The following is an 8,918-nucleotide window of genomic DNA, read 5'->3' as shown; positions in this document are numbered from 1 at the left end:
AGAAACACATGAGTGAAAGAAAATAGTAACTGAAACATTCATTCTATAAGGAGAGTACATTTTAATACTGGCAATGATGTATTTGTGGGTACTGACTAGATCAAGATGTTAGAGGGAGGTGTCTTTTGGGATAAGTTGGAAGTTATCCTTCATTAATTTGGTATAAACTGAAAACAGATTGCTTCTTTCCTTTTAAAGTGGTTGAGTCTCTGATGGGTTTAAAGTAGGCCTTTGGGGATTTATAGATCATTCAAAATTAGCAGGGAAAATTTTAAATATTCTCTGCATCTTTCTAAAAGGTGTGGTTTAAAGTTGGTGAGAAAGTGAAATAGTTGCTGGTTGAACTTGATTTTCTCTATTCACTATGCCTGGCTAGCCTAAAATTATCCTAATGGGTATATTCAGGTGCCTGATTTGTATATAAATGTTTCTGTATTGGATACTGTTTTTCTTAGGCAATCAGGATGAGTGAAAAATTTATTTGCAGCTAACCTGCAAATGGAATCATCAGGAACATTCCTTTCTCATGGAGTCCCTTAATTTACAAGTTAACTGCAAACATAGGTAAGAAGGTTCTGGTGCTATTTGGGGTTGAGGTTTTGGTGAGGTTTTGCCTAAGCTCAGGAAAATAATACTGGTACAGGTGTATTTCTTGGCCACCTTGGAATTATCAAATGAGTTAGTCTTTAAAATATATTTTATCAAAGTGAAGGTATAGTTTGGTTCCCAGACCAAACTGAGGGTCGGGCTGCTATTTCTCGTGCCCCAATAATGAGATGCAGATGAACAGGGGAGGAAGAGTTAGAGCTAGTTACAGGAAGAAGGCCTGGAAATTGTCACCACACCAACTCAAAATTACAAAGTTTTTCAGAACTTATATACCTTCTAAGCTATATGTGTACGTGTAAGTGTGTATCTAAAGACATAAGTGATCTATAACTAAGGTCTGAGTCTTGGAGACCTTCCTCTGGAACCTCAGTAAATTTACATTAATCTAAATGGGTCCAGGTGCTGAGGTGATTACCATTATCTTGTCTCCTACTAAATCATGGAGGTTTGGGGAGTTCCTTCAGAACCCCAATAAACTTGTTTGTGGAGGCCTGGAGAGTTTCTTCAAACCCCTAATAAAACTTGTTTAATCGTGCTTTAAGGTTCAAGAGGCCTAGGTAAAACTTGTGACATTCCAGCCTTTGTATAACAAAATGGCTCTTTCAGCTTTTAGTATTTAACTTAACCACTCCATCAATACTGAAACAGTTGTTATGGAGGCCTGCATTAGTGGGACCTGGCCTGCCACAGGTGCGTGCGTGCACACAGATGAGAGTACCTTTAATTAGTTTACTTATCTATGGTCAAACATGACAGTCTAAATAATAAAAGAAATGACCAGGCATCTAATTACTAGAAATTATAAAATTGACAGTATGTGTGTTTTCATAAATGTACAGTTTTCACAAAATGTTTTCACATACAGTTCTTTGATAAAGGGTGAAGTTCATGGAAACCACAGAAAGATGCTGATGCTGTAAACTATTAAAGTCATTACTGAGGTTGTAAGTTGACTTTGCTATAGGATTGATAATGGGAAGTGTTTCTAAATGTTAACATAACCTGTAATAAAGTTCAACATGAGCATTCACTTAACCTGCCACCTTAGCTGTTTCATTAGAGTGTTATATATCTCACCTTACAGTGTTTCTTCTTTTTCCTTGTCAGGAGATGATAGTTCCAAGAAGGAACATTTTATCATCTTTGTTTTTAATCTCAAGAATGGTACCTACCATCAGTGAATGACCTGTTGCAGTGCTTTCATTGAAGTGTTCTTCATTCCCTCAGCAATATGATTGTAAGGGCAGTTGAGTGCTAACTTGATTGGGAGAGGGGCGGTTTGGTTAGACAGGACTTGATATATTGTTTTTCATAAGCTTGATGTTTTTTTCTGGCATCTACTTGACATTCAGATCTGGTTGGTTACATATTGCTATGTAATAAATTATCCTGAAACGGGGGCGTAAAACAATATTGTTATGTCCATGGATTCCATTAGTCTGACCATGCCCAGGACAGTTTAGGAATTGTATCCTCTCCAAAGTTTCATTGTAGCTTCTGTGTTTTTAGTATAGTTACTGTTTCTTGCTCATCAAATAGGCTGAACTCCTTTTGTTATTATCATTTAAATAATTAGGCATTGTTGTCATGTATATTGTGCATAAATGCATGTATACTGCAGATAATAATTCTGTATGTGAACAAGTGACCTAGAGGTAAAGGAATCCAAATACAAAGACGTTGTGTGGATAATGTATGTGGGAGAGGTCAGTTTTTCAGAAGACATAGGAAGGAAAGAGGCTGAGCGCGGTGGCTCCTGCCTGTAATCCCAGCATGAGGCTGAGGTGGGTGGGTCGGTCACTTGAGGTCAAGAGTTCAAGAACAGCCTGACCAACATGGTGAAACCCCGTCTCTGCTAAAAATACAAAATTAGCTGGGTGTGGTAGCGTAATCCCAGCTACTTGGGAGGCTGAGGCAGGAGAATCGCTTGAATCTGGGAGGCAAAGATTGCAGTGAGCCAAGATCACGCCATTGCACTCCAGCCTGGGCAACAAGAGTGAAACTCCATCTCAAGAAAAACAAACGACAACAACAACAAAAAAGAAGGAAAGAGAGCTAACATCTGACCTCCTTTATTATTAGAATACTCCAAAATAAATTTTGATCCACGTGCTCTTTCTTCATAATAGAATGAATGTTGCATGCCATTTTACAGACAAATTTTATTAGTTCTTGCTGATGATACAAACTTTGCTTCTAACCTTTTCCCATTTTCCCAACTGTGTCTCTCAGGTGATGACTGAAAAAGGGAAACTCTGCCACTATTTGTACCATCATCTTCACCAAAATCTAAAAATGCTTTTTATGATGTATGGAGACATTCTTCATGTTTGTTTCAGTGGACACTCCTTGCAGATGTAAAAAACTGAGAAAGCTCACTTTTGGAAAGTGACCTAAAGAGTATCATTGAAGTGAATTTTAAGTAGGCACGATGATTGTTTTCATGGTTGCTGTTGGATCATATCTCAGGAGCTGGAATGACAGACATTATTGAACAAAGAAATCAGGATAGTGGAACTTAAAGGGCTTCATCTCAGTGCTTTCATAAGTCTGAAGTGCATATATTTATAATTTTCACTAATCACAGGGTAAATATAAAATTGATTCATTAAAAATGTTTCATAAGAATTCAAAGGACATAGAATTTTGTGAAATGTAGTATTTTTACTTAAGTGCCTTTTCTCTACTTCTACCCCACAGCCAATTTTTTATAAACCAGTTGATACATAAGTAGTTTTGGGGGGATGATACATTACTTATACATTTTCTATGTAGTAAACATGTATGTGTATGTGTGTGCGTGTGTATCTAATTACTTTGTCGGAGTGATTCCTACGGTTTGGAACTGCTGGGGCCAAGTTTATGCAAAAATCTACATTTTTGAGTAAACACCCCATGACTCTAGTAAGTTTCCACAGTATTTGAGAATTCTTTATTTCCTAAAGCTGTACAAACATCAGATAATCAATATTTGTAAGGATCGATAATATAATTTATAATGAAATTGCTTTCTTAGCTATTAATGTTAACTACATCATCTTCATATAGCCTTGTAACTCGTTTGTGCTATTCCATTTTCCTCTGTTCCTTTTATTTTCACTTCCTTTGTAATGTTAGTCTCTTTGTACTGATTTCTGAAGAGTTCATTTATGATTAAAGATGTTAACATTTTGTCTAGAATTGCAAATATGTTTTTTCTCATTCATTTTACTATGGTGTTTTATTTTTTGGTTATACAGAAGTTGTATATTGAAATATAATCTTGTTCTGTTTTATGACTTCGGAGTTTTGTGGTTTTTTAAAACGTTTCCATTAGTATCATTTATTTGTATTGCCTTCTATTTCAGCAGTTAGTCATTTCTTTTTCCATTAATCATCATTCTGGTGTTAATGAATGCATTAAATATTTAAAGTACTCACTTTGACCTGTGTAGTTATCTGTTAAGTTCTACCATAAAGAAAATTTCCAGGTAAAATTGGCTACATTTCTGTTAACTTGCCTTACCATTTTATTGATACTTTAATAATTACTAATGATTTATACTGTCTTATCTATTCCATTGAGTTCTGTCTCATTTCTCTTCTTTTTCAGAATATTCCCTGTGTATACTTGCATTTTTTTCTATCAATTGACGCTTACAATTAGTTTTGCAAGTTGGAAAAAAATGCAGTATTAATTTCATTTGCAACAAATTTAATAGATTAATTAGGAGAGAATAGATATCTTTAAAATTGAGTCTTCTATCCAACTGCAAGGTAGGTCTTTCTATTGTTAATGGAATAATAATTTGGGGATATTGCTAGTGCAGTTTTTTAAAGTATTTTTTAATACTAGGCATTTTTTAGTTATTTGTTAATTTAGTGATTTGGATTAGTCATTCAACTTACCTAATTGATATGTGAAAACTTTTTGTATGTCTTTTCTAGTAGTCTTTAATGAATTTCTAAAATTATGACTTTCTTGAGCAATTTGTCATTTTAATTATCTTGGTAAAGTACGTTTGTAAGTACTTCTAGGATATATGGAAGTAGAAAGTACACTTGGCAATTGGACTGTTAATTGCAATCCCCTTAGGTCATGGTTGTTTTTGTTCTTACTGGTATTTTAGTAATCTTTTAGAAGAAAGATGTTTTACCAAATTTGGTGACAGGTTTAATAAAATTTCTTTTTGTATAGTTGAAAAACTTGTCCTTATAATTATTAAGGTTAAAATTAACATATTCCAAAATTGAACATTATTCCATCCCATGAATGAAGTAAATTATATTTTAGTATATACTCCTTGATTATAGTTGTTATAATTTCATTTGGAATTTCTGAAATGATTCCTAAAAAAACAGCTTTATACTTGTTCTGTTGTCAGAGGTTTTTAATGTTTTACTGGCTCTTTGAAACCATTTTGAGTATTTCTGGCACAGGCTAGAAACAAGTAATATTTTTCTTTAATTATTTTGAAATGTTGGCTTAAAAAGGTGTTGAAATAATAGCAGGTGTGTTTTTTTTTTTTAAAAAAAGTTATTTATCTTTTGTCCAAAATCAACAGCATTTATGCAAGCATGTGTTTTTTGAAACCCCTTATTCTATTTCCTTGTTCTTTGTGTTTGTCTTTATGCCAGTATCACACTGTTTTGATAATTGTAGCTTTGTAGTTAACATTTTGAAATTGAGAACTGTGACTCTTCCAGCTTTGTTCTTTTTCAGGTTTGTTTTGCTCGTTTCAGTCCTTTGAAACTCTGTATGAGTTTTAGGATTTTTTTTTTAAATTTTTGCAAAAAATGTCATGGGAAGTTTACTTAGGGATTAAGTCTGCACATTGCTATGAGTAGTATTGACATAAACAATACTAACTCTTCCAGTCCATGAACATGGGATGTCTTTTTATTTATGTCGTTTATTTCTTTCAGAAATGATTTGTAAATTTCATTGTACAAAAAATTTTCTTTGATCTTACTGGTTAAGTTACTTTCCAAGTATTGTATTTTTAAAATGCTATTGCAAGTGGAATAGTTCTTTGAACTTCCTTTGTGAATTGTTCATTGCTGTTTTTGCATGCTGAATTTGTAGCCAGGTATTTTGTGGAATTTATTAGTTCTAAGATTTTTATTTTATGCTCCCAAGGAAAATTTTAGCCCGTAATATTTTTTTTTTGAGACATAGTCTCACTGTTGCCCAGGCTGGAGTGCAATGGCACTATCTCCCAGGTTCGAACAATTCTCCTGCCTCAGCCTCCCGAGTAGCTGGGATTACACGTGCCTGCCACCACGCCTGGCTAATTTTTGTATTTTTAGTAGAGATGGGGTTTCATCATGTTGGCCAGGCTGGTCTCGAACTCTGAGCTCAAGTGATTCTCCTCCCTTGGCCTCCAAAAGTGCTGCAATTACAGGCGTGAGTCACTGTGCCCGACCAGCCTATAAAATTTTAGTGGATGCCAAGAGAGATACTTTTACTTCTTTTCTGACTTGGGTGTTATTTCTTTCCTTTTGTTACTTGATTGCTGTGGCAAGGATTTGTAAGACTATGTTGAAAAGAAGTGCCAAAAGCAGGCATCCTTGCTTTGTAACTGATACTAGAGGAAATCCTTTTAATATTTAACCTTTGAGAATAATGTTTGTTTTGAGTTTTTCATTTATAGCTTTTACTATGGTGATGTGATTTCATTCTATTCCTAATTTGATGAATGTTGAATTTTTTGTTCCTTAGTCTTTGTCTTGCTTTAGTAAGAGGGTAATGCTGGCCCCATAAAACGTGTTGGGGAGTGTTTCCTCCTTGAATTCTTAGAAAAGTTTGAAAACACTTATTTGTTATTTAAGTATTTCTTTCATGGAAGATTTTTTTTTTCTTTTTTTTTTTTTTTTGGCGATGGAGTCATGCTCTGTCACCCAGGCTGGAGTGCAGTGGCGTGATCTCGGCTCACTGCAAGCTCCACCTCCTGGGTTCACGCCATTCTCCTGCCTCAGCCTCCCGCATAGCTGGGACTACAGGCTCCTGCCACCACACCCGGCTAATTTTTTGTATATTAAGTAGAGACGGGGTTTCACCGTGTTAGCCAGGATGGTCTCGATCTCCTGACCTTGTGATCCGCCCGCCTCAGCCTCCCAAAGTGCTGGGATTACAGGCGTGAGCCACTGCGCCTGGCTGGAAGATTTTTCATTAATAATTCAATACTGTTAATAGTTTTGTGTGTGTGGTTTTGTTTTGGTGGTCTTTAGTTTCCTAGGTTTGTAGGAATTTGTACATTTCATCTAGATTATCTAATTTGTTAACATTCACTTGCTTATAGTAAGTACTCTTAAAATCTCTTAGTTCTGTAGACTTTATGTTTCTGATGGTAGCAATTTGAGTCTGCCTTCTTTTTTTTTAGTCCACTTAGCTGAAGGTTTGTCAGTTTTCTTGATTTTTGTTTATGAAGAACCAAGTGGTTATTTTGTGTTCATTTTCTGTTGTATTCATCTCTGTATCATTCTTTATGTCCTTCCTTTTCCTCTTTGTGTTTACTTTGCTTGTGTAGTTCTTTAATTTGTACAGTTGGTTGATTTGAAATTTTTTTTCATGTTACATTTATAGGTGTAAGATTCATAAGAAAGCATGCTTTATTTTCATTTTCATTCATTCCCACATATTTTCTAATTTTCTTTATAACCTCTTGGTGTACTAGTTGTTTGTGTTTTCTCATGTCCACAAATGTGTGACTTTTCCAAGGCTTTCCTTCTGTTACTGATTTCTAAATTCATTGTCTTGCTGTGGTCAGAGAAGAGGCTTTTTCTGTCTGTTTTTTCAAAATTTATTGAGACTGAGTTTGTGAATTAACTACATTTTTTGTGAAAAATATTTCATGCACTTGAAGGGGAGTGTGCATTTTGTTGTTCAGAGATTGTTGTGTGCATATCTGTTAGATATAATTGATTTATTGTGATGTTGCACACTTCTATTTTCTCTTTTTTTTGTGTGGGGTGGGGGATGAGACAGAGTCTGGCTCTATCCCCCAGGCTGGAGTGCAGTGGCGTGATCTCAGCTCACTGCAACCTCTGCCTCCCAGGTTCAAGTGATTCTCCTGCCTCAGCCTCCCAAGTGGCTGGGATTACAGGCGCCTGCCACCACACCCAGTTAATTTTTGTATTTTTAGTAGAGACAGGGTTTTGCCGTGTTGGCCAGGCTGGTCTCAAACTCCTGACTTTGTGATTCACCTGCCTCGGCCTTCCAAAGTGCTGGGATTACAGGCGTGAGCCACCACACCTGGCCCACATCTCTATTTTCTTACTTGTTTTCTGGTTATTCTACCCATCATTGAGAGTAGGTTCTTGAAGTCTACATTTCTTAGTGAGGAAATGTCTATTTCTCCCTTCTTTTATGTCAGTTTTTGTTTCATATATTTTGATGGTTTATTAGGATCATAAATATTGCTCATCTTTATCTTGTAATTTTTATTAATGTATAATGTACATTTTTGTTTGTAACATTTTGGATTGAAAGTCTGTTTTGTCTGACTTTAGCAGTCTAAAAATAACTGCTTCTGTAACACCTTCACTCCTACCCCTTTCAGTTGATTACAAAATTATATGTTTAACATATTGTGTATAAAAAAATATATATATATATATATATATATATATATTTGAGATGGAGTCCTCTCTGTCACCCAGGCTGGAGTACAGTGGTGTTATCTCGGCTCACTGCAAGATCCGCCTCCAGGGTTCACGCCATTCTCCTGCCTCAGCCTCCCGAGTAGCTGGGACTACAGGTGCCCACCACCACGCCTGGCTAATTTTTTTGTATTTTTAGTAGAGACAGGGTTTCACCTTTTTAGCCAGGATGGTCTCGATATCCTGACCTCGTGATCCGCCCGCCTCGGCCTCCCAAAGTGCTGGGATTACAGGCTTGAGCCACCACACCTGGCCCAAAATATATTTTTTAAAATTTATTTTTTGTTAAATTTTTTAGAAGATAACTTGTAGAGTTATAATCAAAGTTTTACAATAATATTTACTGGTTTCTTGCCTAATGTGTGGTTTTATAATTGATCAATTTCAAGTCATGTAGAATCTAAAAAAGGCAACAGGCTGGGCATAGTAGCTCACGCCTGTAATACCCAGCACTTTGGGAGGCTAAGGAAGGAGAATTGCTTGAGACCAGGAGTTTGAGACCAGCCTGTGCAACATAGCAAGAGGCTGTCTCTACAAAACAAATTTTAACAACAAAAAATAGCTGGGTATGGTGGCATATTCCTGTAGTCCCAGATACTCAGGAAGATGAGATGCAAGGGTCTCTTGTTCCCTGAAGGTTGAGGCTACAGTGAGCCATGATGATGCCA

At 35.9% G+C, this 8,918-nt stretch overlaps 1 protein-coding gene across 1 annotated transcript in view; it reads left to right on the top strand.

Annotated features, from left to right (window-relative positions):
- SNRPN (small nuclear ribonucleoprotein polypeptide N) overlaps positions 1-8,918 on the top strand; it is a 165,125-nt gene that overhangs the window by 140,400 nt on the left and 15,807 nt on the right. The window contains exons 9-12 of the mRNA XM_054531249.2: positions 456-564; positions 1,717-1,846; positions 2,842-3,197; positions 4,202-4,365. The gene's annotated coding sequence lies outside the window, so the exon portion shown is untranslated. The remainder of the gene's footprint in view (positions 1-455; positions 565-1,716; positions 1,847-2,841; positions 3,198-4,201; positions 4,366-8,918) is intronic.

The sequence above is a fragment of the Pongo abelii genome, chromosome 16 (genome assembly GCF_028885655.2).
Source record: "Pongo abelii isolate AG06213 chromosome 16, NHGRI_mPonAbe1-v2.0_pri, whole genome shotgun sequence".
Lineage (NCBI taxonomy): Eukaryota > Metazoa > Chordata > Mammalia > Primates > Hominidae > Pongo > Pongo abelii.
Note: the sequence above shows the minus strand (reverse complement) of the source record. Positions and strands in the feature narration are given on the sequence as shown.